General features: G+C 39.7%; 1 long non-coding RNA gene across 5 annotated transcripts; it reads right to left on the bottom strand.

Annotated features, from left to right (window-relative positions):
* Positions 1–1611: 1611 nt before the first annotated feature.
* Positions 1612–27521, bottom strand: LOC128896365 (uncharacterized). Of its 5 annotated transcripts, none has more exons than XR_008461973.1 (3): positions 27415–27521; positions 14259–14528; positions 1612–2620 (listed from the first exon to the last, which is right to left on the bottom strand). It is a non-coding gene; the product is annotated as an uncharacterized LOC128896365 (long non-coding RNA). The 5 variants fall into 5 exon arrangements; XR_008461971.1 differs by lacking the exon at positions 27415–27521 and adding an exon at positions 20671–21306 and having other exon boundaries at positions 14259–14522; XR_008461970.1 differs by lacking the exon at positions 27415–27521 and having other exon boundaries at positions 1612–2389; positions 2486–2620; positions 14259–15265.
* Between the last annotated feature and the right edge of the window lie 198 nt (positions 27522–27719).

Here is a 27719-nt window from a genome sequence, read left to right as displayed (position 1 = left end):
ATTCAATCGAAATATTAATTTCCGATACAAGCATACACAAACAAGGATATAAATATTAAATTGTTACGAACTTGTTTCCTCCGAAAATGATAATCTAACGCAATGCATTGCAACGCGTTGCATATTGCACCGGCGGTATTGCACCAAAAGGAAAAATGATATCATCAAACGAGAGTCCTCTAGCTGCGGGATCCAACTTTATCCGGTATCAATTTTTTGCATCTACGCTTGGAAGTGAGCTAAAGCTTGACCCAGTTTCTAGAGTCACCCTGTACACGGGGCGTGTTTGCCCGTGTAATAGTATTTGACCAGTGTGTGTTCTCGGGCATCTGACTGTTTGTTTCTGACTCACTGACTGTAACTGATGCGTTCCCAGAGAGTCTCTCCTATGTCTACTTGGCTAACGTGTAGATTTCCTGATTGCTCCATTGAAGATATCGGTAACTGTGCTTCTACCTGATTGATTCCTTATTTCTGCTTCCTTTCGTTCTACCTCTAAATGCTCATAGAAATCTGATGACTTGGTTCTTTAAAAAAGTTTCAAATACCTTGGAAATATCGAGAAGTTCTTCTATTCGGTTCATACACATTTCAAATTAATCCATTTACTGTCAACGACTTTATGACTAAAAAGTTTTTAGTCGAGATTATATTTAATAGCCTAGAGGTTAGGCTTCATAAGACGAAATTACGAACCTTTCTGTTCCCACAGAAATGTTATTAAAATATTATCGTATAATATTATTGGAATAAAGGGTTTCTTGAAAGTAGCTGTAATTTTGTTTTCAAGTAATAACGAGCAAACTCCGCTCGTGTTTTATTAGAAATACAAAAATTCTAAACTTCTTTTTGAACACCTTTTATGATTGAAATTTAGTACTCGTGGTGCATACAGGCTTACCGATGCTCCATAAAAATCCCTCGAGCCGCAACACTGGGAATCGCCACCAATATGGAGAGCACGTCCCGTCACACGTAAGGGCTGAGAAGACAGTCGCAGGGAAGAAGTTCGAAAACTTTCCAACGAAGTCAACCTCACGCGTATAAGTACACAGACATCTCGACAAACACTCATCGCACCCGTCTCAGACACCCACACTTCCCATCCGCACGGTAAATAAAGTTAGTCTATCCGCCACCCTTCATAACTACCCGCACAAGATTAATTTGGCGCGTCAAGTGCACGTAGGAAGTTCGCCGAAGATCGACGCGAATATTGCACGTACCTACAGCGTACATACTTCACGTGCCTTTGCGTTTTTCATTTTTATTTCGTTACGTAAATAGTGTACCGGGAGAAACTACGTACGCGCGCGTGTGGAGGAGAAAAACATTAATCATCCACCGGTGGGGTCATCATTTTGGACTTTTTCTTCCCATGCGGTAAATTAAATTACGGAGACGTCGGTTGGTTTCGTCCAGTTTCGCGAAGCTTTGATTATTTACGGAATATCGTCTGGCGTCGGCTTCAAAGATATCTGAAGGTCTTAAATGGATAATTTTACTCAATTATGATAGGGACAGGAGTGCATAATTATTCAATCATGCAACACGGTAATCGGGAATTCTATTTTGCACTCTGATCTGATTTTTCGTTTAGCAATTTAATTATACTGTACATTTGGATTCTAGATTTTTAGAGGCTGTGAATTCTATACTTTATGCAAGGTGGTCTATCAGAATATACATTAATAGCTCGACTTTAATGTTGCGCCTTTTACTTGTTTTTTTTTCTATTTTGTTAACGTGCCAAGCTAGTGGAAAATTTGTCTTGCAACAGTGTGTTGTTAAATGCAATAAAATAAACTTGCTCTACTAAATAACAAACAATACATTTCAAACACAAATCCACCCATAAATTCTAATCTCACAAAGAAGAGCTCCTTCGATAATAATTAAGATGAATCGTAGAAGTGAAAAGTATCGCAAAATCTTAAACCTCTCCACAGTTTCGTCAGACAATACTAACGATCGAAATCACGAATAGCGACTCCTCGGTAAAAGTGGTGGTTACTTCTCCGTTATGAAGTAAGTTCTGAAAAGTATTTTTCAGCACAATAGGCTGCTTGAGGATATCTTTAAAGGCGGATAGTTAAAAAGTGCGCCTCGTAGATAAGATGGAAATAGTAATGTGTGCCGCCATAACGGAACTACCCCCAGCCAACTTTACGTATTGATACTGCAACACCGAGGAAAGTAGGGTGTAACCCTTGGGTTCCTCTGCTGGCTTGGTGTCTCTCCTGCTACCCCATCCTTCTTCCTTCCTTGCGGAGGCTCGACTGCTTCCACTCGCGGCCCTTCCCTTCCTCTCACCCTCGATACCCACCCTCTAGACGGCCTTGTGCTCGGTGTTTACGAGGGTCGAAGATTCGCGATGTAACACCTGGGGCTTATGATTCCGGGCATTATTGCCCGAGTAAATTAACGGTGCGATATTGTTCGCCTCACTCGATGTCTTTGGTTATATCTGACAAATTCCTCTTACCCAGCTTTTCGATTTCAGCCACTCCGTCCGCGCTGCATTTTAACGAAGCGTTCGCCTCTCGGGGTTGCGTCGTCTTCCCTGTTCAACTTGCTACTTAAGCTTCGGTGCTTGAAACGTACGGCTGCCTCGGCTCTCCTGGAACAGAATTTTTAGAACGTAACTTGGAAATATGAATTTTTGATGTATGGATACGTTTACTTTGAAAGATGTATTTAGTAAAATTTCCGTTGAAAAATATTGGGAGAATGGCGAATGACATCAAATTTTTAATTTTCGTTCGCATATACCTTTCGCAACAGGATTTTGCATATTATCTCGAACAATACGCACTGCAATTATTAGTTTCTTTTAAATTAATTGCTCGCGGTGATTTCATGTTGACGTTTGCTTTCTGTTGTTTTTCTTTTTTCACGAGTAACTTTTGTGAAACTGAATTCGAATATACATACATCCACGTCATTTACATAGTGATACGAAGGCATGCTGAGTTATTGCGTTTCGAGGTAGGTACGCAGCAGAAAGTAAATGTTGCGTAATCAGTTTTAAACAAAAGAATAAATAAAAACGGCGAAATATCGCCTGCCGTGGGCGATCCGTATCCATAAAACCGTCAACCGAAACAATGTTTCCCAAACAAAACGTGCAAAACTGTTTACGATCTCGGTTCCCTTGCTTTTCTTTCAAACGGAACCCTCGGTTATAATTACGGTAGGATTGAAATATTAACATCTAACAAATACAACCAATTTAACCCTTAAATGACTCAAGTTTCAAATTTTATACCGGACTTCTAAATCGAATTGTACATTTGCAATTGGTTACCATGTTACCATTGCAAATGTACAATTCCAACCTTCATTCCAACAAAAGTTAAAAAAAAAACACAAAAATCAGCTGTTAAAATTGTTCAAATAATAAATACATTGATATTTTTCTAAATTTAATTTTGAAAAATCAGACATCTAAGGGTTAAGGTCTAAAATCTTCTTTTTCCCATGTCTGACACCCATTCGTATCGAAAGACAATTCCTGCTTCAAAATTGTCTTAAAATTCATAATTCTATTACAGAAGTAATCAATTCTTAAACACCGTTGAAGATCACAAACCATATTGTTCCGAACGACTCTAAATTAAACTGTTTGGAAGACTCCCACGCATTAATTACTTTTTCACCGAGCCACCGCTGCAACTATTAATACAAAAATTGACACTAATTACAACACTTCGCAAATTACGTAATCTGCGCGCGCATAGTGTGCACGGACATATAGAAATGGTTCGAACGTAGTCGAAAGCGTTGGCTAGAGAGCGTATCGGTTGTCGTTTCCATGAAATTAATTTCCTGCTCCGAGGATGTTCCTGCTCTCTGGAGGACTGTATATATATATATATACATATATATATGTAGGTAGGTAGGTACCGCAGCGAGCTCTGCAAGCACTCAAGATCGCCGTCTAGTTCGCGGTTGAACCGGTAAAGTCAGTGTCTTACGACTCCAACTTGAACTCCCGGATAAAGGGAGGTAAAAGGTGAAGCATGGAAAGAGAGAAGTACTATAATTGAGTACACTTTATTCGTTTGTAATGCACAGTGGTTGGTCGCCAACTCGGACGCGATATGAAAAGAGACCACGAAACAGGGATTTCTACGAACTCGTTTTATTTCCGAACAAAGAAACTCCCAGTACCTTTGCAATCGCGCCTTGCTGTTCCCCGCAGAAATGACGGAATCTGTTATCCGATTGTGTCGCGCCGTCCTTCTCAAAGGGACTATCGTCGTAACCGTGGCGATATAAAAATGTCAGAATGAGGAAACGTTTCGTTTAGAACAGTTTACTTGGTTTTGATCATCCTTTGTTCTCGAGACTGAGTCTTGATTGACCGAATAAGAACAAATTTTTTAACGGCGCTCACGATTCTCGCGAAAAAATGAACAATGTATTTTCTAAGCTAAGACTGATGTAATATGCTTCGATGAATATCTATGGGATTGACTCTATGTAGTGTATAAAATAAAAAGATTTTCATTATTTTTTCATAATCACGAATAGAATTCGATTGTATTCAGACAAAAAGACTAAAATATCCTTAAAAATAATGTATAAATAATATCCTTAAAAGTAATGTACCAATACTTATTAGCCTATAACTTTCAATCCCCGGAATGTTTTCAAACGCGTTATCCTACGGACTTCAACATTTTCAATGTTCCAGCCCAAAGACTTCACGCTCCCGCCACATTTGCTCCATCGGTTAGTTGGAATATCAAACTTTGACAGAAAGAATTTATCGACGACCCGAATAACTTAATTCTGAGCTGCCGAACATAAGCCCCGCAGCTTAGGAAGATTCCCCTACTCCGCTTCTATTACCGCAGTACAACACCGGCTGATGTTCTGTTGTGTGTACGCTTCTCACACAAACATAATAGGGGAGAACAAAGCCGCGTAAATGGCTTCACTCGTAAACAGTGCTGTCAGTGGTAACTGATTAAGCAGGTTAAGGCAGTTGTCCGGTAAACAGAAGCTTCAACCTTCCATACCTCAGTTCGGACAACAAACTCCTCTTCCTAAAATTGCCAACATTTTTGCGGTGTTGATCTTTGTAAAGCACACGATGGGCGTGCCTTCGAATAAAATAGATAAAAGCCTTGAGAATAAAATATCGACCACTCTAGCAGCTCACATGTCTACATCGGTTATCTGATCAGCGAAAGTCCCGCTTCCGAGGGTCCAAATCCAGTAAATCGATCGATTATCTTCCCAACGGAATTAACATCCCGCTTCCCGTCGAATCTAGGAGCGGTTCCAATAATTTCCACGGATGAAGAAGCGGGTGTTAAGGTGGGAACAGATTCGACGTTATCCAGCAAAGCCGCCATTACGAAGTGCTAGGGGAACCCGTAGGTCTGAGGCTGCTCGATCATTGCTAAAAGAAACTTGGCAGACGGGAGCAGCGTCTTCCTCCTCATTTCATTAAATGCTTCTCGAGCGATTTAGCACAACGAGTATCCGAGGCATTTCTGGATTATTCTGGCGGGGGTGGCTACACTCTCTTAAACTTAAGTGGCTCACTTTTCTCGACTTCCCCGCGAACGTGGCACCTCGGATCCTTCTTCTCTCTGTAAACCATCCGAATCCCTGGCGAACCTCATAGGCTGCCTTCGGTGGGTCTCCTTCGTTCATTAGAAATATTGCGTCGCCATCGCTCACCTGGATGGACGCAATCCTTTCCACTTAATCTTCTGTTACAAGCAACCCCTTTGGATCCTGGACCAAATGAAACGAAAGAATATCGTCCACTGGCCAAGCTTCAGCTGAAGATGAAAGTGAGCCATCTTATTTAAACTTGAAATAATTTTTAATAAGTTTAGGACGTGTATTTTGGTGTTTACTGGCTTCTTCAAGTTGAAGCGAGTGAAGATCGATATGGAGTCTTGGATGCTAATTGAAATTTAGTTAGAAAAGCAGAAATGAAAGTGTCGTTTCTGATAGTTTCGAAGAGCACTAGTTTTTATGGCTATACCAAGAGAATTTTCACCAAATAATAATTCGTTAATTAATAACAAAGACATGAATTAATACTCTCCCCCTATATTTCACATTCAAGACGTCGTTTGAACTTTTAACAAAGACACTGAACCATGAAAAACTTTACCAGTATTCAACGTAACTCCACTCTATTGTTAATACTATTTCACGATAATCTCGCTTCGGTATTGTCTAACTTTCGCGACTCGGAATTGTAGAGTTTTGCGCTGCGCTTCGAATGCTCAATTACCGAAGTTAATAAGATTCCGAGTTTAAAGTTCCTTAGCTTTTCGTCGGACATCTGCTATTTGACGCAAATACTAACACAAGGGCATCGAGTGGGGAAACGTCTGACTAGAAATTCGCGCGAACAGTCGTTACATCTTGCTCGTTGAAAGACGTAAATTTATGCTTCCGGTCCGCGAGGTGCTTAGAGGAGTTCGGAAACTTAAGCAATTTTAACTTCGGTAACGCCATCCCGCTCTGTTATCCTCCCGAGCTAATATTGCCCGCTAACTGACCACGAGTATTTTTCGTTGGTGGAAGTGTTACTGCCAGCCTCTCGGATTTATTTCGGCGCCAACTCAGGAAATTGAAATTAATGCACGTCAGAAAAAAGTGTATTCAGAAATTTCTCTGAATTAAATGATAGATTTCGTGTTTCCAAATAAATGTTCTTTTTTTTTTTATTAATATATACATGAATAAACTTTACGCTTGCATGTATCCATAATGAAAAATTTATTTGGAAACATCAAAACTATTGTTTAATTTACCAAAACATAGAGGGTATGAATACTTATGGGACTGATTGTAGATCGACTTTAATTTAAAAGTAGAATTCTGAACAACGATGATATCGTAATTTATTAAAAGATATTCAAACCTACTCCTCGTATCCGTTCCAAAATTATCCCAGACACTGAAGTTCCAGGACGATTCGAACTCGAAGCTTTAGAATTCATTTGCATTGCTCTTTGGTACGTTGCTAACGAAGTCATCCATCATGATTAGAGGAAGCCCGCAATCAAAACTGGATCTGTAAGCCCCAGCGACTGTTGTCATGGATACACGCTGGTGTCTATCAAAACCTGAGAATTAAAACCCGAGACCCGTACCTTCCCATCGCTGTTCCAGAATCGATATGGACACAGGTGATCCATGTCTAGGATTCAGCTGATTTAACGTTGAAATTAGAGGACGATTGGAATTCGAAGACCTGAAACTCATTTGCAATACTCTTTGGTACGACGTTAACAAAATCATCCGTCATAATTCGAGGAAGCCCGCAATCAAAACTGGATTTGTAAGCCGTGGCAACCGTTGTCGTGAACGTACATCACAATCAACGGAGTCCTATCGCCTCAAGCTCATTACGTCCCGCAGATCGCATCTACAGACTGGAAAAGCACAACCCATTAGGCCTACTAAATAGACACTTCACGAGCAATCTCCCGTCATAGCGGGGCCATTCATGTCGCATTGCATACTCGGCGCAGATATATCGTTGTGCCACTACAGATACGCGCAAATGGGTCCCTGAAGAATGAATGGTGTGAATTACAAGCCCAGGATGGACCTCATCGTAGACGTCCCGTGGGCATCTATAAAGAATTTATATTATTGCGCTGACTGGATTGTTGGGAACTGAGAAGAGTGCAGAAGAAATACGGGATAGAACTTCCTCTATGGAAGCACTGTTAAAATGTAACTTGTAACTGAACTCGATTTGCAACTTTGTTGATTTTTACGTTTTTGAGAATTGTGGTCGGATATTCGGGCCAAAACTGATTATCACGAGCCTGGCCCGTGGTGTACCGTTTGGTTCACTGAGACGTCGAGGCCTCTGGCGAGACCTCGATCATCATAGATTATTCATCAGATCACGACCAAGGGGGATTTCCATTTCCCGTTCTTTAATAGTGATAAAATGTTCTCCATGTGAGTGGACAATGTACGCGCTCCTAACTCAACAAACCTATTCGGCGGCGATATCACGAGGATTAACAGTCAGTCCCATTCTAACTTCGTTTAGTAGCAAATAGCCTCGTCTCAACTTCGCGTAATAATAGTAATCCCACTTAAAACTTGGTTTGATAGCATTAGACCCCGCAGTAACATGATTCTTCATACAGAGTCGTTACCACCGAGCACGCAGAATGCTTCCCTTCGAAGAATCAACGTTTAATCCTCTATGAATAATCGAGGTCTAGGGCACTCGAGCAATTCGAAGGATCGCTCAAAATAATTAGAAAACTCGCGATCAGTGGACGCCTGTGTTTTATCGGTTTAGTGATCAGGATTATGCGAATGGGCCAGGTGTTGACTGAAAGACCGATTAGTTGGCCTCGGGTAGCCTAAGCTCTTTCTGAGATGTTAAGTGAGAACTGATTAACTTAGGGGAATCTGATTGCTCGCGATGGCTTCGGTGATCGACTGCTAATTTAAATCGCACTCCTGGAAACCTAATTGCTTCCAGAGGTTCCGGATTAACGACTGGTTAGAGACTGATTAAAGGCTCGTTACTTTCCAAGTTTCTAACTGATGACTGCTACGTCTGAACGCCAATGATACTTCGATTCTAATTCTATCTATGCTAGCCACGAATTCTCCAGTCTTCGATAGAAGTTTGCACTATGAATTTCATTCAGATCCATTCCTGAAGATTGTTCATAATTAATTCCTTCTTTATGTTTTTGGAAACTCGGCGAACAAAAACGTAGAAAAGATAAATCTTGTTAATTAAAGATAAACCTCACCAGCAACAGCTTCTGTAAAGAACAGTCATGTATTACACTTTATTAGTAGAGTTTTAGAGATTGAGGTATATCAATAAGTAATATCCCTTTCAGACCTGAATTATTCTCTTTTCTCCTACTAATGTAATTTCATTTTTAGGATTAACTTGGACTGAAATCAGTATAGACAAAATTAAAAATAAAATCTTCTTCATCTCCACAAGTGGCATTAGCACTAAACGATAGTGTCGGTAATTGTTCAATTTTGTTTCCTCAATTGTGGACGCCAGGCCTGAAAGGGATATTAACCCGTGTATCCTTTTGATCCAAACGTGAGAGGAATGATAGCTGAACATCTTCGAAGAGTTATCCCCGAGGAGGGTCTTTTACTTTCAGTGAGTGTATCAGACGCCAAGACCCTTAAAAAATGAACCCACGGTTAGTAACTCGATACTCGATGACATGGACCAACCTAGACTGATCCCCTTAACGCGCTCAGGCTCTTAACGTACTGGTGTACAAAAAATATACAGAACCATCTCCGGTTTCTTGGTTCCCGCCATCAGGTCTTGGTTTCGTGGTGTGTGTCAGCAGGTATCAAAATCGCAAGGTCCTAGGCTTAGTTTTGGGGATCTTTTCACCTGAAGATCAGGTGAAATTAGATTGTCCATTCCCTTCATTCAGCCGTAATCGCCAAAGGAGCAGCATGGTCAGCGACTGCGGACACGTTAAAGCAGTAAGATCAAAGGTTTCGTGCATCAGCCCCAAGCGCGAACAATCCTTAAGTCTCAGTCAGGTTTCCCAGAATGGGAGAATTAAACAGTTTGCGAGTACATTCGACGCTGAATTAGATCCCAGCCACGCTTACAAACGACGTCCTCGAATTTCGAATGGATTTTTTGCCGGTACCTCGTGCCGTTGGAAATTAGACTGTTTATTCCCTTATGGCTGTAATTGTCAAAGGAGTAACGCGACGTCTGGATTGAAATAGACCTCGAACCGTCTTCGTATCAAATGCGTACAGTAACTACATGGTTTTGCTGGAGATTGTGTCAAGTAAACAAGAACAATACAGAGTAATACCGACATACTGTTATTAATTATAAACAGCTTGCATTGCTGAATAAGGAGGGTTGGAGAAAGCGGATAAAATTGAAATCGTGTTGAAATGCAGTCGCTGCATGTTCTGGATGTATTATAATACTGCTTTCAGTTGAAGGAAGGAATCGATTATTTATATACAGTACATGTACTATTATAATCTTATACAGTAACATTTATTCTTATTTCTAAAAATTTTATTACTATTTCACAACCGGTTACTCGCGACGAAGGATTCATCGAAGATGAGCGAGTTCCTTTCAAATATGATACAATCGATCACGGAAGGCTTACAAAAGAAATCACGAATCAATTTTAAGCGGCAACCAGAACTTTCATTTCACCAGCGGAAACTGATTTGAAAATTTAATTTTATCTCGAAATGTTTACCCCAGGTCGCGCAACACTCGCGTGCAAAATTATGCGCTGTTGATTTCCGGGGCTCGTTACTGGTTTTATGCGCCATCATTAATCCCTCTGCGGATAATTAACGTTACGCGGCAGATTCGCGTGTGGTGAACCGAAAAAAATAGTAAACTCTATGGAATTCTCAGCGTTTTGCGGTATTTTCATAGAGTGATCAAGAATTACAAACGATTCAATTTACATCGACAGCGGGGGCTTAAGGGGACTTAATTAAATAGAGAATGATTCCGTGATGCCTCGATTGTCAGATACGTTATTATTCAACATTTCCATTAATCGATTCATCAAAAATATATTTAATGACAACGAACTCCGACAGAATGCAATTATGATTTTCGTTTGACTGTTTATAAATACAAGATAAATCGCATAACTCATGGCATACGAATATTTTTGAAGTTAATGTAATAGCATTACTTAAATGAAACAGTTTAAATATTATTAAGACTGCAACCGTTGCATTTTTAAATTTTATATGTAAATATAAGTAGATACAAGAAATAAGTTTATATATACAAGATAAATCGTATAATTCATGATGCGTCAATTTTCTTGAAATTAATGTAATTATATCGCTTAAATTATAAAGTTTAAATGTCATTAAAACTGCAACCGTTACATTTGAAAATATATAGAACCGCCTAACATACACAGAAGCAATTGAAACCATACCAATACCCTCAAAAACAGTCTAAAAACATATCCAGATTAATAACAATTTATTCCTTTGGTAAGGTGTTCTCCAAGAGATTTATTTATAGAGGGACTCCGCGAAAGGGTGAAGTTCAAGAACCGCAGCGCCTACAGCATCAAAGGTTTCGCGCAACAGCCCCGAGCGCGAACAATCCTTAAGTTTCCGGCGCAGTCAGTGCTCGCAGAATGGTAGAATTGAACAGTTCGCAAGTAGATTTGACACTGAATTACATTCCAAACTTCGGGTGCAAACGATTCGCCGCGATTCCGAAGTTTTCCACTGTTTTCGTTTAGAATTCTACGTAGTAACGATACCCCCCACCGGTCGGAAAAGTTGTCATAAATTGCAGACAATTTCCTCCGAGCCTGTGACCATCTCCCCTATCGCTACCCGTGTTACCATTGCGCCACGGTGCTAGGAAAAGAGGCGAGAAGAGAACAGCGAGGAAGATAAACGCCGAGACAAAGACGAACAGAGAAACAACAGCGTTGGTAAACAGAGAGGGACGGAATAAAAATATGAGAGAGAATAATACCGAGTCGGGGGAAGTGGTCACAGCGTAAGAGAAAATTGTCTGCGACTTATGACCCTTCCCGCGACGCCATAACTACGCGGCGTAACTGTACAGTGTTACGCAAGAATGATATCCAGGAAGACTGTCATAAGTTATACACCGTTGTCCCGCGGTTCTTCGATAAATCCTCCTATCCGTGTCTTTTAATGGGGAGATAAATAGAATTCCAGGAATCGGCCGCGAGACAAAGACGAAGCGAAAAGAACCCGCGGTAATCTGACGAGTGATTGTTCGTGTAAGTGATAATGATGATTCCGCGCGATACCATAACTCTCTTCAGGTTGGCTGAGTACTTTATATGGGAGGGTGACATCGATACGCTTTGTGTTTTCTTGCGTCTTTCAGAGAGATGAGTTGTCAGGGATTAATCTTTCAAGGATTAACTGTAGATATTTATGGATGGAAGAGAATAATGCTGATCGTGCCGAGCACGTTTTCTAACAAATACGAGGTATCATTCATGAAGTCTAGCAACTTCTTGTGAATGAAGGCTTGCAAATGCTTGCCTTTGTAGGGATGCGGTCTTGCAGAGTCTGCAAAGGTGTTGCTCAGGTACGCTAGAGGTCTGTTTAAGATGAACACTTTCTGTAACCACCTCGCTTAAGGCTTTCATTGGCGGTTTTCTTTGGAACAGGGACTGAGCACTATAGTTTCTGTGTCCCCTACAAATCCTTCTAACACTTGCCTCATTCCACCACTTCTTCTATTAAAATCACAACCCTTCAAAGCTACTGCATGCACTTCTACACACCGTTGGAGAAATTTTGTAGGATCTTAATCTTAAGTCTGATCTAGCGAATAATTAGGCATTCCTCCTAGTTAGCAACATCACTTTACAGGAACAGCATATAGCTCAAACCTCAAGAGAGTTACCCCTACATCATATTACTTGGACCTAAAACTCGAAGATGGAACGTGGTTAGTTTAACGAGAGGATTCCTCCAGCGATGCTGGCGATATTTAAATAAGCTTGTCGATAATAACAGAGTTTGAAGCGCTAAAGATAATACTCGACATTAGAATTTCTACCTGATTAACCTCTGTGTTTCTGAGCCAGTATTAGTTGGTCGCGAGTATAAGCTGATAAAATCGTCAAAGTTGCTGGAGTGATCGCCCGGCAAGTCTTTTCTCAAGAAGAGGACGTTTCATCGACGAAGTAGAGAACCCGCAAGAGAAGACTGCAAGAAAGAGATTCTCAAGACACAGGAATGAAATCAGGCGGAAGAGCGACGGTTTGTCATGGCCAACTCTATTTCTATGATGGAAAAGGCGACGGTCTTTCCAAATGGGTGAACATCGCGGTGGCGTGACGATTAATACCTGGGACAGATGTCATGAAGATAAACGTGTACGGTTACTTTGAAGGATCATTCTTCGGGACCCTCTCCTTGGAACCCTACCTTTTATAGATTTTTCTTCAGTACCGATTTTTAAACCTGGAGCCTGCAAAATTTCATGTTCCTACAGAAAAGTATATATAGTAGAAATCGTTACATCACACTGGTCATTACGTAATGAACCGGAATGAGGGGTAGCGAGTCTGAACCACAATTTCCTTTGCAGAAATGTCGAATGGTGCTTCGTTTTTGCAAAGGAAATTGTGGTTCAGAATCGTCTCGGCTATCTGTCGGCTAATTCTGGGACACCCTCTATACATATACCGTGCGGTTACTCGCCTCGAGACGAAAGGAGGAAACATAAGATCAAACTCGTGTCGACTGAACGATGCAAGAATACAAATTCTATATATGGAGAACGAAAAGAAGACGAATAGAGTCCGTGACGTTTTATTTTTTCGATGTTGTCCGATTCACGTACACGCTGTTGTAGATTGTGTGCTCTACCTCTAACTCGAAGCTTAACCGCGATAGAGAGTTCCTCCACCTAACTGGGCAAATATGCTAATAGAAATCTGAACAGTCTCCGTAATGAGGAAAATTCAAATCTAGGCCAGAAGGCCATAATTTAGCACGTCCTCGCACCCAACAGAACTCTGCTGGAATCAACAAACTCGCCAATTTGAATACAGTCTATATCCAGCGCGATATGTCTCAATCCTTCACCCCCTGCGACCCATTATTCTGCAATACTAATAGCGTTCGACCGATACAGTGGACGTCTGGCGGAATTACGTCGGAGTCCATACGTTAACTGATGAAAAAGTTTTAATACCCGTCCCGACTCCCGACGGCGCACTATATTTCCATGAACTTATTGTCGAGCCGCGAAACTCCGCTTTTTGCGGGACACGTGTTGCCTGATGTATTCCAGGAGCTCGGAAACTTATTTGCCCCGGAGACTACGCGCCACATTTCATAATGCGTCGGTATATTCCCGGCGGATCCGTAACGTCGCCGGAGAATCAAAATAAAGGCGGTCGCCGGGTTCCCGACCTCGCCAGCCCCATCCACCCACTTTGCATCCCTTGTTCTTTGAGCTTTCCAACGATTCGGTATACATAAATCTGCCATTTCGTTGGCGGGTTCGAATATCCTCCATCTTTGCCAGCCTTTTACTTGAAGCTGGAACTCGAAGATGGAACGTGGTTAGCCTAACGAGAGGATTCGTCTAACGATGCAGGCGATATTTAAATAAGCTTGTGGATAATGATGAAGTTCGAAGTGGCGAAGATGATAAATAGGTTTCAGTGAATGTCTATCCTCTCTTCCTTTAGGTTAGCCGTACATTGATTTTGTTTATAAAAATTCACCTTTCCTAGGAGCTCTCCGTGTTGTGAATCGGTTCGTCCATGACTCTCGACTTTATATAGTAGCTCTTGATGTCAGCAATACTCCACTTCGTCAACGAAACTCTAATAACAAAATATTCTGTGCTTCGTATCCGCTCAGAACCCCCCCTTGGGACATCGTTCTCGCGTACTCTATTCCCAGTATCCTTTCCCCTTGTTTACAGTTCGGTCCATCAATGACGGAGGCTGATCCAAGCCTGAAGGCGGAAAGGGATGGTGGATAGTCTGGATCTGGAACAGCATTATTAAAACTTCAGAAAAAAACCTCCTACCTAACGCGTAAGGGTTAGAACGACGTTATATTAAACTCGGACGGTAGAGAAAATTTTGTTTTTATACATATTTAATTTTCCTTTATTATTTTGTTTTTTTTTACTTTCATTTATAACAGCACTATAATCTGGCCCAGTTACAAGGATCGTCCTGTATAGCGTTTCGCCATGAATATTTCTATTCAGCTCGTAGCGTGCTTGGGTTGCAAATTAGTATTCCTAAATTTGCCACTTCGATGGGAACGGGAAACAAGGGATGACAGTGGATAGTTTGTTTCAGAGAGAGCGTAATCAAAAGCTACGGAAAGTCGTTTCTACCTTAATATTGACGTGTGGTTAGAAATCCATATTGGATTGTGATGTTTCTGCCAGATGCCCCCTCTCATTTCCTGTCCCTTTGATAAGAATTGTTTAATGGTCGTCGCCAGTTTGCATTGGAGCTGGGTCTGCGTTACGATATTGATTAAAATTGTATTGACAGTGCTAAATAAATGTGTCGTTTCGTTCTACGTTATCGGTCGTAATGTAGATTTCAAATGGAAAATGATTTACGAGCGATGGTGGAAGTTCTGTGATTTTCACCGTTTGCGTTTGAGTATACAGGAATGATTACTTCGACGTCGTATTGGTAAAAAAAATGTATGATTTACATATTATTGCTGGAGTAACATTGAGCAATGTATATTTTAATAATTTTTAGGAATATCTGCCTGCCTTTCAAGTTTCGACAGTTTGGGTTCGACAAGCAACTTCAAGAGTCCAAAAGAATTACTTTAAGAGAAACTGAATGAAAATGTACACAAACAAAAACTTGCCACAGTATGTATATGTGTCATTGTACAACTGAATTCTATGAAAATGGATGGATACAGCTGAGGAAATATTTAAAACTTCGAGCACAATAAAATGTATTTTCTTGCAATTCCATTGAAAACTAGAGCAGTATATTTAATTACCGTGAAAAGGATCAGTCAGGTCAAAACGACCTAGTTGTAATTTCGGAGAAATGAGTGAATTATTTACATTTCGGGGGCTTTAGCGGAAATGAAGAATAGTAACCTTCCATTACTCGAGTTCATTCTGAATGATTGGAAGCTTTAGAACGAAAATAATACGTTTTCAGTTACACAGTTGCAAATGGGTCAGTTCGCCCCCTCTAGGCTTCTAGAATTAAAGAGTCATTAGTAAAGGGAAATGATGAAAGTGCGCCTGAGAAAATTAAGTGGGCGAGTAGAAATGAGGCAAGAGAGATGCTAAGAGACACAAAGAGTACTTGGAACTTTTTAAGAGAAAGTAAACGTAATCGCAATCTTTCCAGATGATGTATAGAAATTTTTAAATAATTCAGTTAACTGAATATTAATGCTAACAAAAAAATATTAAAAACATTTTGATAAAATACTAAAATGTTATTTTTTAATATATCGGAGTTTATTTTGTTTTTGAATTTATTTAATTTGAGGGACTGTAATGGATTAACATAATAAATATGAAATTAATTAACATTCAAAATATTATTATTAATTATTACCATTATTATAATTAGACAATTATGAAATAATATAATAAAGATAGACCTGAAAATGATTATTTTAGAATATCAATTTTTCCGATGGTATAATTTACCGACGTTAAACTAACAATTTGTTTGGTCGGCGCAGTTCCGGCTCCGCGTTCCGCGTCCCTAGCAAATCATCGGTTAGTTGCGTTTGGGAAGATGGAAGCGACCATGGTTATTTCGCTTTGTGCCTCTTATTAATCACATTTGCCACGGATCTCACGGTACTGTGCATAAATGTACGATTTAGCACGCGTGTATATTTCCCACAATGTGATACCACATCGGTTCGCGGTTACTCCATATTCACGCACCTAGTGTCGAAATTTGAGTAAAGTTAGCGCTCGCGCGCGCAAGTTCCTCTGCCTACGTATACGTACATGTATGAAGAGAGAACGGAAAGTAATGAAAGTAATTTTATGCTGTGAGTGGACAACTCATTATTAAAATTAACAAACCGTACGTATCGATGATTAATTCGTAACCAGACTGCACGCTTCACGGATTCATGTTTTCTGAAGTATTCATATTTATGGAGTAAATACGTATTGTTAGATGTAATTCGAAAAATGAAAATTTGTATTTTATCATACGTTCTTTCATTTAAATTTATCTTCTTTCTTTGGTGTTCTGTGTAACATGAATAAATGTCTGAATAGTATTCTTTGGTGATATTATGCAATCCTTGAGTACAAACAGATATTTAAAAGGCTAAAATTAATTTTCTAAAAAAGACTTTTGAATACATTTCACACGCATGCATTTATTAGGCAAGAAAATTGCATAAAACAGTAATAAGAATAATTTGAAAGAATGATACGAGAGAAAATAATATTTCGTTTTTGTGTTAATTCCAACAACTGTATCAAAGGGTTGAACGTTACGAGAGGAAGACTCGCAGGTATACTCTGCTCTGTGACTAATTTAATTTTAAATACGTCGAATCGATACGATTTATATTTTTCCTCTATATAAGTACAAAGCGTACTTCCTACAAATTCTGTCTCCATTTAAAACACACGGCCATTCAAATAAATTGAATTAAATGTACGAATTCAATCTAACTCCATTGAGAGAGTATTAGGGTTCTATTATTATTATTGAAAAGTTGGTAGATTAATTACGAACGTTCAAATATGTGGCTGAATTGTTTCAGAATGTAAAAATAAAGAATGCAATAACAGTCTCCATTATAAGCTACCACGCAGTTTCAATACAATACAAAACAATACAAACAAATGACATTATCCTTTGTATAAAAATATAAATTATATATTCGAAGGTAGCATTACGGTTGAAATTAAATTACCGTAAACATCGATAAAATTCAACTCTATAGGAATCTTGCGAAGCACAAAATTAATACATCACATTCCAGTCGTCATTAAAACCTCATTAACGTAAAATAATAAACACAAATAAATCCCCCTGTGTCTGGAAGCTTGATAAAATACTTCTGAGATACATTACGTATACACGAATATTCGTGTCCCTTGAAAATGTTGCTCCGAAAGGAAAACTGCGTTCAAAACTTATTAAAATTTAGATGACGCGTCATTTCTGTTTTTAGCATCCTCGTTACGCGACCCTTTCGATTTTTCAGGTACGCGCGACACTTTTCGCTAATGCACGCATCAACCCTTGGCGTCGAACGCTTTCGTCGCGACTCGCGTTGCCATTTTCGTCGATCGATTAATCGTCGTTGACACGAATCGGTTCGTAATCGACGTAAATCTGCAGCTACGAATAAATAAATCGGCCGTTCCCTCGACGTGGATTTCCCAGCTATCGATTTACGACGACTTCGGCAGCGAAACGTTGCGTCGCGGTTTAAAAGTGATAACGACGGGGAAATTGCATCGATTGCAATTAATTATGATCTAAATTATTTGAACGGAACGTTTACTCCGTGGATTGTGCGTCGCACAGGCGTGTAACCCGACTAAATTCGATTCGGAGCCCGGCGTCCCGTTATAACATCCAATGATATCCGTGCCCAGCTCTTTATTACATCGGACATTAACGATCATTATCGAGTGGCTTTTTTATTCCCGTGTCCACGTTTGATAACACGTGTACGTCGCGATGAAAATTGTATCGAATGAAGCTGGCCAATTAAAATGGGGTCTACGGGAGCGAGGATTCATATCGTGGACAATTTGATGGGGTCCTCTGGTCTACAGACATCGCGAGTAATTTAGTAATATTTTTTAAGAGAATTGAAATGAATATAAAATAAAGGAACTGTTGAATAGAAAATTGATTTCCTGAAAGCAATGAGACTAATTTTGGCAGTGAATATATCTATACATTTAATTTTGTTAAAAGAGATAGAAGAAACAGTTAGCGAGCTTTTTTCGAAAATCAATTGCGTTAAAACATTATGCCAATGATTGATGAAATTCTTCCATTTTATTGATCTGTCTGGAAATCTAGCATTCCTTCACAACGATGATATTATGTCAAGTGACAGCAAGCGGTATAATCGTTAACCGTCGTTAAACTTGGTCTGAAGCTAGGGGAATGAAGTTTCTTAAGTGCAATAAGCACGACAGGCGTGAGAAGCTTTGAACAGGTAACTGGATTTTGACGCTGTGCGTATTAACCATAGATGGCATCTGCTTTATAGCGGAATCCCTCAATTGTTCAACCGTCAACGAGGCTGACGAACTAGACAGGGAATATAAACCTGATCACATCCAGACTTAATAATATTTCAATGCTTCTCCCACGTATTCAGCTATTTATAAGTAACCAGGGAACGATCAATTGAAAAACAAATATAATTCGTGCAACAAATAATTGTAAAATAAAATCGGTTTCATTGCTTGCAAGAAACAATTTCAAATTTCAAAACAATTTCACAATCGGAAGTAATTGGTATAATAAATAATATAATACACGATCGACTATTCGATTCAATTATAAAGATATCTATACACAATATATTGGAAGAAGCCTGCTAAATGGATGGCCTTTTCACCGATACCACCGCCCCTATTAACACAATAAATCAACCCATTCAACTCGTCGTTCAAACTGAAAATCCATTACAATCAAACGGTCTAATCGATGAGTTTATAAACTCCTAGTCGAGATCGGTCCCGTTGTTCCAGCCCATTCAAATGGTTGTCGATTCAAATCCAGTAAACAGCATACATACACTCGCTTAACAAATTTCGTGCAAACAATAACTAGTATTCCGAGTTCCAGGGATGGGGAAAATTGTATTCGAGTAATAGATAACGAGTACAATCGACGTCATAGCAATTTACTTGTGACGTTCGTTCAATTGAACAGTCAAATTTGGCTGCGTATTTTATTCGTTTGAATTATTTGCTCGTTACTCGACGATTTTATCCACGTGAAATGACTGATCTTTTTTAAAATCAACTATAAATTCCATGAAGTGAAATTTAAATAATTGTGATTACTATTTTGTTTATTATTAAAATTTATTTCGTATTAGTTTTGATCATTTTAAACGAACGCACGTTTAACCAAACATTGGAATATTACTTTTAGACATAACAGATCAGGGTGATTTTCTCATTGTTCTGTAAAATACAATTATCGCAACAAAGTTTTCAAATAATTGAAATCAGGCCCATTATTATATTGTTGGACTGTGTAATTTGACTTCGACTAATTTGGTCAACGAACTTTCTCTAAGAAGGAAACGAAGAATTTGATATGTACTGCCCGCTAGAGCTCTCTCAATCAACGTACGAACGAATCTCTCCAATGGAATTAATCGATTCGGTCAGCCATAATCCTCGACAAATCGCTTGCTTTAAGATAATTCTATGAGATGAATCGGATCAGAGTCTGTCGTCCAAGAGAAAGGGTACACGCCGCTAATCCTCGCCAGTGAATAATGCATTCGCTGGCCATTAAACAAATGAAATAACAGTGCACCGTGGATAAACCGACATAAATTATATCAAGATGTCATCTTCTACAATCCGGTTCGACGTTGCTCTACCGTGATCGGGAACGATTTAAAATTCCGTTTCATTCGACTTTCAATGTTTCCTGAAATATCATACGTTCCACTTTTCTGCTGTTCATAATTAATCAAGAGAAACACTTTAAAAAAAAAAAATGCTTATACTGGAAAATTTTTTGCTGACCATACCGAGTGTCTAATATAATTGTTTGTTACATATATTAAAAGTATACATCTGAAAACTTCATAGTTTTTGATTAAAATAAAAAAAAAAGATGGAAATTCTTTGTGGTACTGTACTTTTGAAACAATAAATGAATTTAAAGAATGACTTAAATAGCCCTGTCTCAAATAACGTGTAACCAACAATAAAAACACGCTTATTCGATGAATTTTCAAAATCCATATTATAGACACTGAAAAGTGGTATAAAAAAGTATCGACTCAAATTTTGGCCTGCTCTGTATGATGTAAATATTACGGGTCATAATTAGATAACGTTTACCTGTTTAAAAATAATTATCTTATTGGTGAGGAAAAATTGGTACTATATCGAGAACTAAGCCTTTCTGAGTGACATTAATTACTGTCAACACTTATCGGTCATCACTTGCATTCCAACTTATAAACGCACTGATCCTCAACTTCCACAAATTACACTTAATTAAATCGCACTACCACAAGCCACCAAATTAAAGATTCACGTTTCGAACCAGCCAGGGAGACCCCCGACGCATTTGTCATCGCGCGGGAGCTAACGTAGCCATGCATGCAACGTCCCGCGACAAGAAAATCTGCGAAGACGCGGTGACAGACTCGGAGTCGACGTTCCCAGTGGGTCGTGGCACGTTGCCAGAAAGATTTATGAAAAGAAATACTCGTAAATTATAAACACAGCTCATTCGTGAAACATGATGTCACCGTGGCACGCGGGAGCCGGTTTTGATACACGACGCGCAAACAGAGCGTGCTCCCGCAGCTGCTGCGAATCTGGACGACGTTTAATATCTATCGTCGTGGTCAAACCATAATGCAGAAAAACTCGTTCGCGCTTGACCGGAAATTAGGACGTATCTCTGTTTCGGTCTCTATCTTACCGAGCTCGCGCTGTTAATAGACTTTCACGGGACGTCCGACCAGTTATATCCTACCACCCCCTCTTCAACCCATTCGCTTTTGACCCCATCGTTCCGAGTCGTAAATCAGTTTCGCGTCAGCGTGTAATGTTTTTATTTTTTGCCAAGTGCCTCGTTCAGATTCCGATACCTTGCGCCTGTGTCTCGCGTTTGTTTGTGCTGTTCTTGAGCTGCGAACGCGCGATTTATTCGCGAATGAATAAACAGGTAGTCCAGTAAATTGTAGAGCTTAGGAGGGAGCCGTGATCGCTACGGAAAAAAGAAGAAAGACATGGTCGTGGAGATACTGTCCTTAACGGAGGATCTGCATTTCTGAAGGCTGTATTTTCAATCTGTGTTCTAGGTGAGTCTAGTTAATTGTAATTAACCGTTCGAACGAGTAATCAATTGATTAAAAACGTAATTGGTTTATACGCCACACTGTTGCGATATAATCATCTAGTTCAGCGCATTGTGTATTCATTCGCTTCGTTTCCGAACGAGGTGCTTAGTATAATTGTCCTATTGAAAATAATACAGCGAGTGTCGCCAATGTTCAACGTGAGCATGTTTTGCGGCAAATTATTAAGCAACGCATCGGCGTGTGTTTGCGAACATTCATTGCGCCATTAACGGAATCGATAGTCCCAACGCCATTCTATCCCGTACAAGACTTAACCTAAACTATTAAATGTTTGCTATTGTGTTATGTTCGCGTGGTAAATTTCGACGATGATTTTCACTAAAATATCGACGAAATGTAATGAACGCAGCTTAGAGTAACATTTGTATTAAATCATTGTTTCCTCTAAATAAAAGAATTTTACAATAAAAAATAAAAAAATATCCCCAATAAAATAAATATCCCCTCTGGCTTCTCTATCTTCGATTTCACTCGCTGAAAATCGATTTGTCAAATTCACGTACTGTAGACTGTTGAAATGTGTCCGCTACCACCTGACGCGGTGGCGTAAAAGCTCCTTAAGCTCCGCGAGAGTAAAACGTTGCGGGTTCTTCCGGTTGAACATCAGTTTTCCAAGGATTTTTATTTGCAACTGACGCGAATCGTGAATACAGTTTGAGCGAGTATCGCGCGAAAGTTTAATCAGAACAGATAGGTGCGAGTGACTTTTATTTACGACTTACGAAGATCGCTGATACGGAGTTCCAGACTTTGAGCTGACTCATGGCAAATCTAGAATACTTCGTCCAGAAATCTTGCAAGTTTGCGAAGTTCTCAAAGAACTGCTCCTCGCTTTAAAATTAACCATCATCTATGTAGATGCTAACAAGCCTTGATGAAAATTACATCCAAATGATATAGACTAGCACGAGGGAATGATGTGAGTAAGAATTATGTATTGTAAAAATTTACAGAGAGTACGAACAGTTATGGGACTGACTGTATACTGACGTCTTTGCTGAAAATAATTACAATACTTACAAAATGTATGGAGTAACTCGATATACAATTGTCAGAATTGAGCGTTTCTTTAGTGAGAAAGCTTCGTTTAATGGATAATCCTATTTTAAACTACTAAAGTAACCTAAACCATTAGGTACCATTGCAGAACATGTGTTATTAAATTACTATGAAACATGTCCCTAATCAGGCTACTCGAGTCCCTTGGATGCCAAAGTGAACCATTAAGTTATGAATGTTTTATAAGACTACAAGGTTACCACGGGTCCCTAAGTGGACTAATTTAAGTGTCATGAGTGCACACGTGAATCATTCAATATCACTATCAATCACTCCCAACGAGTTCTTAATTAGACACGTTTTGAGTGTATCGGTGTTTAGCTGAATCTCTGGGGTGACATGAGTGTCAAATTGAACTATTAGCGGGTCATGAATATCTTATTAGATTACAGTTGGATTACAGGCCACTAATTACAGCACGTAAGTATCATGGGAGCTTACTAGCGCCATTAGGATGTCGTGAGTGTCTTATTGGATTACTATAGAATTACAAATCCCTAACTGAACCAATTAAGTGTCATGCATACATAGTTGGACCGTTGGGACCTCTTGAGTGTTTTATTGAGCTGCTACATGGTCACAGATTCCTCGGTGGATCACTTAAGCGTCGTGGATGGATAGTTAAACCATTGTGATGCCTGGAATCTCTATTCGGGGCTGTTTTCAATGAATCGAAAATGTAAAATAAAACCTAGTTATTATCATCTTCAGCGAAAAGAAATAACGAATGAAACTGATAAGTAGACTACAGATTTTATTCATTCATCACACTTTTGCCTACACAAGCTCGTGATTATATACTGTTAAAAAGAAAAAAAGAGATTTTCCCTCCTTGGAAAATCTCACTCGATAAATTATTTTCTTTCTGCCTGATAGCACTCTGTATTCTCGCGAAACGTGCTTTTTTCACGCTCTGTCCTCGACGTTTCCAAGAGTGATAAATGTCAAGCAGGTTTAAGGACCGTCGATTCCAATCGGCAGGAAGTTTCGAAGCGATGCTTGTTCAATGGCATATCAATGGCTCGTACGTTCGTTGTAAAACCTATCCAGAGTTCGGGCACGTTTCCCTCTCTTCCTCTCTCTTTTCGCGTTGACGTTTAATTTTCCTCTAAGCTACGATGACAGATTTACTCCCCGGCTCCGTAGAGAGTAGTCTAGACACAGAAATTTGTGTCTTGCGTGTGATTTTGTTGAATGTTTCCAACGGCGCAGCTACGCGAATACACGATGACTGTTCAACGCGGCGATGAGGGAATTACGTATTACGATAAACAATTCCTAGCAAAGTTTTCGGATATCGGTACCCGCAGACTTACGGCGGAGGTTGGCGCTGATCGTTCCGTGAAACTTCCAAATACGAATAGGGTCTTAGCAAATTTCTGCGATTAAATAATGTAACACTCTATTATTTAGTAAACGAGATCCTTCGATTTCAAAAGATGCGTAAAAAAGTAGACGAGATAAAATGTCCAGTGCAGATATGTTAAAAATGAAATTAACTGTAGGTAGAGGACTCTAAACAGTGGAAAGATAAATTATTTTAAAAAATATATAGTGTTAAATGGATCCTTCCAAGTCGATTACACCAGTATTTAATAATTCTTTCCTGCGATAAAATCCCATTATTTCCTGTAGGAACTATCGAATAATAAAATTCTTCTTGTCAGTCTCATCGCTAATCATTCGTAATTATTCGACTATTTGTTTTTCTTTTTGGAACAGGTGCATCGTTGCGGCGCGTATCGGTGACCATAAATTTCCTCGGATATGCGCGTAAATTAACCGCTAAAGAGACGTTTACGCACTTGTTGCGCTAAGTCCGCCGCGTGCGCGTGCTTTTTTTCCCCCATGATATTAGCGCGTCTTTACGGTCGTCAATTCATCGGATTAAATAAGACAAATTGCGCTCAGTGCACGCCCTGTCGATGAGGATGATTCGTTGGGCAAACGTCATGCCACGGGTGACGTATGAATATGTATCAACGCAAATTCTTCGTCTAGCGGAGGCTCTCCATGAAATACCACGATGGAATTACCTCCATATCCGAATCCGAGTACATGGGTTCGTCTCGAACGAGACCAGTCCAGTCACTTGAGATTTGATTATGGAAATATTTCTATGAAGCTAATTTTTTGCGCGCACTATTATGTAGTTGTCACAGAGATGCGTAGATCACATTCGAAGATTTCGATTAATGCTTTGTTTGTTAGAGATGATTGAGGAAAAGATTATTTAACTTTTTTATGTCAAATTTAACCGTGTATGTATGTGGTGTATTTGTAACTATGCACCTCTTCAACGAAATCACTTATTTATAATCGCGAAAATTCCTATGCCTACGTGAAAGATACATGAACACATGCACGAAGTATGAAATTGTTACGATTAATGATATTCTCAGGAAAAAGAAAAACATCTCGAATGCCACGTAATCTTTAACGTTGTAAGGTACAGGGAGTTGAATTTCACCAACCATAATGGAAATAAATCTAGTTCGCGAAGCTCTCCGCGCAGCAAACTCTAAAATAAGCAAGTTGCACATGGGCGTGCATGTTGAGTGACGTGATTGCTACGCGACGGGAGTTTGTAAAATGAAAATACGGAGCGCATCGGGAGGAGCAGCAAGAAAGTGGAAACCCGCGACGCAATATATCTTTAATCCTCGAGGTTGCGAAGCAATCTTTCCTCTGAAAAATCGAAATGGAGCACCTGTAATTTTACATTATTTTTGGTAACAGTAGCCTCACTCAAATTTTAGAAGACCCGAGGTTCGTTCGTTGTAAATTAATGAAAAAATGTTAAAGATTTGAAAATTCATCGAATTTAATAAGTAAATTTTGAAGATTGTAAAAGCACCTAAATCTACGCTTATCGAGTCTTCTTTTATTGAATTAAAATAGAAATAAAAGGGAAATAAATCTCTGATGCAGTGAACACTCCAACACATTGACCGTCACTCAATGACGACAGAGCTTTTCACTAAAGCACTAAAAAAATTAATTTCTTAAGCGTCGAAGAAAACACACAAATACCACGACAAATGCTAGATTATGCAGTTCCCAATCGCCTAGAGACTAGCACTAAGTGCCTTAAAAATGCACCCCAAACAATAGGTGCTATAAGCGCCCCGATTGCTCAGAAATCCGCAAATGGTGCTAGCTTATTATTAAAAATGTACAATCCACAGGTTCCAGTGCTGGAATCATTCTTCGCATTAATTCTCGGGGGCGGATAAATGAAAATTTGACCGAGCGAAATCTGAACGCGTTCAGCCGTAGGCGCTAGAGCCGTGCGTCGCTTCAATCCATTAATAAGGTCGATCAGCATATTGCGCCTGCCGCGCGAGGAGAGCTTCGTACAATGGTGAGCGTACATCGTCATTGGCACGTGAGCGCGATTCGTCGCATAATCGCCACGTCGTACACAACGTTTGAATATGCAAATCTGCGAACGCGCGCGCATTATACGCGCGGTTCGCTCTAAATTCGGTCGGCGAGTTGTACTGTAATTAATAATCATGGCTGGCGATGTGTACAATGTACGACGATCGACGAACCGACTGCCACCGGAAACTATTAGGCTATTGGATGGTATTAGAAGAAATTCATTCAAAATTTAGAGGTATTTTAAAATTTCGTGCTCCGTTCGAACTCGGTGCTTCGTTGGAATTCTTTTTGTTCGAAAGTGAGAGGAGAAAGGACGTCAACTTTTTCGGTTGTATTTAGTGACTTGTAAGGGTGTCAAGAGAATTTGAAGAATTAAATCCACGGATATTTCAATAATTACCTACGCAATCACCCTTACGGAAAATTCTTACCAGGCGATCGCGTCGCTTCTTCCAGGCCAGCGTTATAAAACCCAAAAAATTGCTCCTAAATTATTCACTTACACCCGTCGCGGTAATTGCTGGACGGGCCTCTAAACGTTCCGGCTCCGCGGTACACGTGTAATGAGCGTGTCTCCCTGGATGAATATAATGTCTCCTCGGAAATTTCTCTCTTGACGGAGAATTACCGTCAAAAGCGGAGGGGGAAATTGCCTCGCTCCCGACGTTTCGGCAGTTTGAGATGTGGTTAGTTTCAATGCTTTTATCTCCGTGCGTTCGCGAATGATGAACTTTATAGAAGAGACCGGAAATACTACTGCGTCGCGTGGGATGTAATATGTTACGCGCATCACAATCCAATTCAATCCTGCATGACCGGCGAACAAAGGGGCGCTGATTCCACGGTCGAGGTTCAATTTCAATCAGTTTTGTTCGAAACTAATCCAACAAGAATTGGACTAGGCAAGCTTTCGCCAGTCGTGCTCTACCAGTGGGATGCAGTGTGATTTAATTGTAAGTTTTGCGTGATACATCTTGTGTCTAAGTCTTGCGTTGTGTTTTGTGTGAACACCATTCAGAAACATTTTCTATACAGAGAATAATAACAAAGTCCAATTAACTATATTCGAATACGAATATAGTTATATATTCCCATTCGAAAAGGGAAATTTTGTATCATTTCGATTATGTTTTCTGATTGTTTAGACGCTTAGTTCCCAACACTGCTGTATCCCCCACACAGGTTCCCCATTAATAATTAATAATATTTCTCAAGCGCTGTACTTCCTGTTGAATTATTCCGAAAACCAACCCTCCCTTCACAGCAACGCTCGCATTCTCTACTAATTATTTGTAGTACACTACGAAATTTCCCTGGTTCCGTTTGAAAGGCCAGAGAGTATACACCGCCAACCTGAACGCAGCTTTGCATCGCGGTTTTATCTACCCCCTTGTCGACCTCTCTGTCCGACGCGTATCCCCGTCCACATTTTTTAATTTTCAAAATGGCTCGCCTCTTCCCTCGAAAGCAGCTTAAATTTCACCTTTTATCTCGTATTTTTGATATTTCATACTCGTGTTGCTCGCGAGAGCGCGGTCGAAAAACTAAATTAGCGCTGAGGTGAGTCTAGACGTTCGATAAGTGCATAACTGTCGAGCGTGTAATAAATAACTCCACGCCGTTTGCCGCTAATCTCCTCTTTAGCGTGGCGCGAGATT

Source organism: Hylaeus anthracinus, unplaced genomic scaffold, assembly GCF_026225885.1.
Source record: "Hylaeus anthracinus isolate JK02 unplaced genomic scaffold, UHH_iyHylAnth1.0_haploid 0, whole genome shotgun sequence".
NCBI classification, from domain to species: domain Eukaryota; kingdom Metazoa; phylum Arthropoda; class Insecta; order Hymenoptera; family Colletidae; genus Hylaeus; species Hylaeus anthracinus.
The sequence above is the reverse complement of the archived record's forward strand: the minus strand, read 5'-3'. Positions and strand labels throughout refer to the sequence as shown.